At 37.0% G+C, this 7454-nt stretch overlaps 1 protein-coding gene across 1 annotated transcript in view; it reads right to left on the reverse strand.

Moving 5' to 3' along the window:
* ROBO1 (roundabout guidance receptor 1) overlaps positions 1-7454 on the reverse strand; it is a 391889-nt gene that overhangs the window by 242284 nt on the left and 142151 nt on the right. The window lies entirely within an intron of this gene.

The raw sequence follows: 7454 nt of genomic DNA on the forward strand, positions 1-7454 counted from the left end.
AAAAAAAAAAAAAAAAAAGTGTTTTATGCCTGTACTCTCCACTAGTACCTAGAACAGAGGTATGCTTTGCACAGAGCATACATTCTAAATATATGCATTAAATTAAATATGTTTCAAAGTTATGTAAACTATAATTGTTGTTTTTGAGACAAGGGAAGGCATGATAGTAAATGTTCAATTAAACTTTATTATGGTTTGAGAGACAGTAGTTAGCTACTATCAAATAATGCTATCTATTATAATCTTGATGGCTAGATACACGTAATGCCAGTTATTATCCAGAATAATTTTGTCTTCACAGGAAGACCTCAATTTTTCTTAATGATCTCATACAGATCTACATTTCAAATCTAGCTTGTTAGTTCTAGAAAACAACTCCCATACTCCAAAATGGGTACCTCTGTGGAAAAAAAATTCTACTTTTATCTGATATTCCTCCTGCTTAACAGTCTCTATGTACCCTCAGAACTCCCCACACTACATGCCAGCCTCACTCGTTATATCTAGGGCCATGGTGTTTGGTCCCCTAGTCAATATTTTAAATTTACAGAAAAGCTCAAATGTTTACCCATCATTCTTATTAGAGTGATTTCTCAAGTTTCACAACTCACACAACACAAGGAATAATGAAAGTTGCCATGAAAAGAGAATCATTCAATATGCTTCATAAATTAAGTTACTATGGGTTAATTTTACTACCAATTTATAGTCACCTCATCTGACAATAAGGTCTGTGAGTTAAATGTATTTGTGCAAACATATAACTTACCTTTGCATTTCTTAGGTTTAATACAAACTATGGAATGGAAATTTATTTGGAAGGTCACAGAAATAAAATTCTACAATTAAAGATTACCTTATGGTAGTATTTTTAGGACATGGTTCTGATAGTGAAAGAAAGAAGCTCAACATTTACTATGATTTTTAAAAAGATATTAAAAAGACACATCAAGTTCCATTTGCTTGTGGTTCATGGGGGAAAAGGACAAGACTCTTTGGCTGACAAGTCAACATTCCAATATAAAATACATTCAGCTTTACATTAAAATGTTGGGACATGAGGGGCACCTGGGTGGTTCAGTTCGTTAAGCATCTGTTTTCAGCTCAGGTCATGATCTCCAGGTCTTGGGACAGAGCCCCAAGTTGGGCTCCCTGCTCAGTGAGGAGTCTGCCTCTCTCTCTCTTTCTGCCCCTGCCTCCACCCCCCACTCATACTCATGCTCTCTCTTTCTCTCTCCCAAATAAATGGGTTAAAATCTTCACCCAAATTCAACTGTAACAAAAGTACTTCTTGGAAATTCTCTTATGTTCACCAAACAGGCACAAAATATTATGCATTTTGGAAACAAACACATTTCAATGCTCTCTTCCTTGCATTATTTTTACATGACTATTATTTGTGTGCTCATTAAAACTGTCTTTTTTTGGGGCGCCTGGCTGGCTCAGTAGGTGGAGTACGTGATTCCTGATCTCAGCATTGCAAGTTGGAGACCCTCATTAGGTGTAGAGATTACTTAAAAAATAATATCTTAACAAAACAAAAGTGTCTCCTTATAATTAAATTAAGATTTAATTAATTTAGATTACATTTTGCTTAGACAAAGTATTAAAAATTATTAACAAATACAAACATTTGCCAACTAAAAGAAATAAAAATTTTAAAAATATTTTCTATTTATTATTAACAATGCTGTGTGGGGAAAAAAAAAAGAAGGAAAGGGAAATGCTCTTCTTGAGAACAGCATTTCCCACAAGTATTCCTTGAACTACCTGTGCCCAAAGACAGATGCTTCACTTAAAATAAGGTAGGGAAAGGGTGCCTGGGTGGCTCAGTCTGTTAAGTGTCCCACTCTTGGTTTCGTCTCAGGTCATGATCTCAGAGTCCTAATCTCAGGGTCATGATCACAGGGTCCTGACATCCAGCCCCTCGAGGAGCCTGTGGCTCCACACTCAGTGCGTAGTTTGCTTGAGGTTCTTTTCCCCTCCCTGACCCCCATCTTCTGCTCCTCCCCTGGCTCATGCTTTCTCTTGTGCGCATGTGCTCTCTCTCTCTCTCTCAAATAAATAAATAAATAAATAAATAAAATCTGTTTTTTTGAAAAAATAACATAGGGAAGATGGAGACTGCTAACTCCTTCCCTTAAGGAAAGCTGTTTGTCTCTGTTTACTAAATTTATAGACTGTAGAACCCTGCTTTCCATCCCCACCCCATGCCATTTCCTTCAACACACACATGCATATCTTCTTTTTAATTTTCTTATGCACATATTTTCTTAAATAAAGAAACCACTATTATGTTGACCTAGAACAAGAAATATATTTTGTAATAATGCACTGCTGAGGCATAAATTCACATAACAACCCAGGTGACTAAAGTAAAATACACTTGAGGATCTGAGAACTCTTAAAATTTGTTTGTTAAATATTCATCCACATAATTCTTATTTTGCACTGGTGAATGTAGAAACAATTTAACTGACATGGTTTTAAAATTGCTATGTATAATTACAGTTCATACAGGGCTTTATCTACACTGCATTTATCTCTTGAGAATAGTGGATGATGGGAGAGAGAAAAAAGAAATACAGTCTATAATACCAGACCATGAAAGATCTGCACTAGTATCAAACTGCGATACTACGCATAGCAGCAATTTACACAGGAGAGTTTAGACTGTAATAGATCCTTTAGTGCTTCAGTTACCACCAACCAAGAATGTGATTAGAATAAGAAGACAAAATTGCCCACTAGGTTTGTAGTTCTTATTTGAAAGGTTTGGTCTACCATTAATTTTGACAAATTGAGACATTATTTTCATTGAACTTTCTGTTTATCCTGGAGAACAATTCAGTACCTCATTAAGAAAATCTCTGCTCTTAACTCGAATATTTCAAGGGATGGTTCCTTTACCACAAACCCAAGCAATCAGTTCCATTCCTGTGCACTCTTTTCTTTTCTTCCGATTATTGGTCCATGAAGCTACCTTGTCAGGAAACCAGAAAATTGCCTTCTTCATTTATATTACCTTAGTGGTATGTGTAGCCTTATGATTATATCTCTTCATTCCCATGGGATAGAAGCAAAATGCTAGCAGTCTGAGGATACAGGAAATTGAAATCTTGTCACCTGCAGAGGACTAAAAAAGTGTTTGATTTTTTTCCCCCTTCAATCCTAAGAAAGGATCTCTTGTGCGTGAAAGAAAATTACCTTCCCTTCAGTAAGACACATCTGGAAATATTCTTAACTATAGTCTTGCAGAATGACTAAGAAAGCTGATACCAATGTTTTTGTGATTTATTACAAGAATGCAGTGGAGTCTTTAAGGGATGTTTTCTTTTACTCAGCTATTTGCTTGGGAATCATGATGCAACTGATAGCCAGAAACAGAAATTTTTCTTCACTGAAGGGCATTTTGCTCCGGATATCTACACACGGCATCAAAATAAAGTTGAAACCAAATAACCCAGTGGGCTCTTCAGACTTCCAGAGATGCCTTCAAGCTTGTTTTAAAAGCCAAATTGGCTACAAATTTTCTTCAAGTGGCCCACAATAGAACTCTTATCTTGTTATTCATCAAATCTTCCACAGGAGATTTCTGCCATCTCCTAAGAGCTCCCGCTGTGCAGGCACAAATGCGACTACAGCAGAGTAACCGATTTGCCTTAGAATTGAGACTAATAGCAGACCCGCTCTGTCTCTTCGGGTCTTAAAGGCTTGTTAGACTCCCGATGGGGAGGAAAGTTTCCCTGCTGATAGAGTTGTAGCATATCAAAAATGAATCATGAGTACAAAGAAAGATTATTTTGTTCAATGAGACATTTCTTACTCCCTTGCTCAGGCGACAGCATTTCTGGCTAATTACCCAATTACCGCTGATAAAAGGTATGTGGAGAGGATTTGGGACACAAGGGAAGGGAACACGTGGAGCCACCAGGACTTGATAAGACTAGATTCCTCTTTGAGCAATGCGCCAGAAGAAGCAGAGCACAGAGGAAAATGATTATAATATAAACCGCAACATACTCAGTAACAGGATTATCACCAAATTTTAGAGAGGATGTGAAGGCAAGCCTGGGAGATCCCACACACACACACACACACACACACACACACACACACACACACACACACACACGCAGAGTCACGTTCTGAGTTAGAACTGAAAAAGAAAGCAATGGCCAAAAAGTTGATGATATCATCCAATGAAACACCTAAAAAGAAATTGGAGTGAATGTAATGACACTTTAAAAAGTGTCTCTTCTTTTGATAATGGCATTATTTCTTAGATACACAGAGCAATTACCATCCTGCTCCACAAAATCGTCTCCTATTAGAAATCTTGTGCTTTAATCTATAATTTAAGGCATCATCCAAAGGTAGCAACAAAACTATTGAATTTCATTGTTAAAGTCCTCACGCTAAAATTTCAGGATAAAGTAAACATAGGGAAATTGAGCATTATATAACACTGAAGCAGGAAGGGAATTATGCACTCAAGCACGAGATAAAAAGGGGAAAAAATACACTTGGTACATCACAGCTGTCTTCCATTACATATAATTATCCATTCTCAGCCTGAGCTGAGGAACAAAAGCTTAGAAAGAACAATGAGTATGTAGATGTCAAAAGGTACTACTTCTGTTCAACTATGTAGCTTTTTATATTATTTTTTAATTTTTTGAAGAAGTATAGGCAGACGAGCAACCTGTTTCTGTGGGGCGAACTTTGTTTTACTTTGCAAGCTTGCATATAGAATGATGTTAGAAGTGTTGTGCAAGAATGAATTTTGGCTATCCAACAGTAAATTATAAAGTTATTTCTGTTTAAAGTGTTTATTGAAAATGAACACATTATTTATATAAAATTTTAAGGCTGAAAATCAACTAAAAATAAGCATCATAGTTTTTTTTTTAACTTTTCTGTTGCAACAAATGATTCGATGAAATTGATCTTTAATAACGCTCCTATTTAAATGGTATTATCTTTTTTAACCAAAGCTACAGTCTCAGTATTTTTAAAGTTAAAAATTTTGAATCCATCTGCCTCTTTAATTGCTCAACTTAACCCAGTAATTAAACTCGCATGTAATATTTTGGGGGTTGAATCTTTTCCATTTAAATCAACATTTTTTGTGCGTGATAAAGGTTTCAAAAATTTACATTCTGCTTCACACCCACAATTAATAAGCTTTAAGCAAGAAAGTTAGGGTTTCGTGTCTGGTATATGTAAACAATATAATGAGGAGTTACTTCAACATACAGGTCACCAGCACTTGGTCACCCTTTCAAAGATTAAGATGCTTTCTATAGCTGTTTAAAATAAGATGATACCATGGTAACAGAAAACAAAAAGAACTTTGTGTAGAATATGGGTCATGAATTTAAAAGCAAAGAACTTTACTTTTTAATGGGTATTTTCGTCACTCATTGTATTCATAGTTCTTATTTTTTATCTGCACTGACTTCGGGTACCACTTTGCCTCTGCTGGGTTTGTTCACTTGTTTGGTGTTAGGGGGCCTGGCCAACTCCACCTATTTGCCTGCAGGTGACAGGATACTGCCATGACAATAAGTTGACAGTAAGTCTGGAGGTTGCTGATATTAGGGTGTCTGAGGCTCAGTGATGCCTTCAAGGTCCCAAACTCTCATTTTTAGTTCTACATGTAAGGGCGTTGGCCATGTTTCTCCCTTTCGATCAAATCAGGACTCCCCCAAGTGCCAGCATCTCATTCTCACACAACACTATCTTCAGAAGGACAGAAATGGTTAGGGATACAAATCTTTCCCTTGCATTGCCTTACAGGAAAGAAATGATTCTCATACAACAATGTCCTCAAAGGGACAGAAATGAGTCAGAATAAAAAGGCTTTTCTCTTGTACTGCCTTACATGGAGGAAATGTTTCCCAGGAGCACTCTGGTGCAAACCGATTCTTGCAAACCTCTGGAGACATGGCGGAGCCCACCATCAAAGACAAGGCATAAAAAAGATTGCCAAAATCAGGACTCAGCCTCTCAGGCTGGGCACTTGGCTTCCCAGGTAATATCAAGATACTGTGAGCAAGAGAAAAACAGCTGATGGAAGAGAATGAAAAGAGTCCCAGGCAAGAGTATCTAGACAATCTTGGGACCCGGGCCTCCACCTACTAACTATATGCCAGTGAAGGAGTCTCCTTTCTAGACCTGTTTCCACACCTCTAAAACAGGAATTAAAATGATAGCACGTGCTTCCTGAGATTATGTTAAAGATTAAGTGACATCATATGTGTAAAGTGTAGGGATAATTCCTGGAATGTGGAAAGCACCCAGTAAATGCCATTTGTTGTTAGCTGTTATGGTGCTACCAAAAATATGAGATCTTGCATTGCCTGTTTTCAGGAAAGCTGCATTTCCTTGTTTTCTTCTAAGAGTAACACATAAAGACACCGGTGTCCATGTGAGTGTGAGGTAGGAGGGAAGGACTCCCATGTGGAAGTCAGGGGCATAAAGCCTGATGCAGTTTGTGACATTAGATAGGATTCCAAACCTTTGAGAGTTAAGGATGAAGAACCTCTGTACTTTTCATGTGAGTCCGTTTCATTTTTATCACATAATTTAAAATATATTGAACTTCAGCTTTTCATCTTTTCTTATAATTTATTAAATTCCCTTTAAGAAAAACAACAACGACAACACAACTTTCCATGTCCTTAGCTTTAACTTCACATGGCACCACTCGATTTCACTAAAGTACGATTTATTTTTTTCACTCACAGCACTACTGTTTTGACCAAGCTATACAATTTTCACTCTGCATGTGATGTTTTGAAGGTTGCTACTTTTGCATTCTTTTCCTTCTTTGTATCAGTGGGCCTTATTTTTTCTCATTTTAATTTTACAGTGTGTGAAAGAAAAGTAAGTGAAATTTGGGAATCGACTATTCTTTCGTAAAGCTAAGTATTAGAAAAAAATTCTTTGTGGTACATGCTTTTACAGCAAAAAGGAATTTGTAAAGCAAAGTTTTGGGTTTAAAAAAAAAGTGTGTAAAAACCAGAGTCTGAAACAGACCCACTTAAGACTTTCAACCTCCACCTACCTGAATGTGGAATAAATCCTCTGTCACCATAATATGCTTCTAATGTTCAGTTGTATTAAAAAGAGACAAAGAATGACAGACACCCATCCCCCTTTGCTTTAAATTCATGACCTATCAATTCTGGGCAGAGGAGCTTTTCTTCGTCACTTGCTATGTTATCAATAATAGGAGACTTATAATTGAGTCTAGGTCTCCCTGGGCCGTATTTTATTGCAGCTATTTTATAAGATGTGAGTCTAAGTTGCCAGCCATTTCACTGTTTTCTGAGACTGGTGACTACATACACTTCAGCCTAAGGAATTTTCTGACTTTTAACAAATACTCTCTTCAAGGATTCCTTGTTGGGCCCAACACCCTCCGTTCCTTCTCACCCCTTTCCCTA

This window comes from Ursus maritimus, unplaced genomic scaffold (genome assembly GCF_017311325.1).
Source record: "Ursus maritimus isolate PB19 unplaced genomic scaffold, ASM1731132v1 scaffold_4, whole genome shotgun sequence".
Taxonomy (NCBI): Eukaryota; Metazoa; Chordata; class Mammalia; order Carnivora; family Ursidae; genus Ursus; species Ursus maritimus.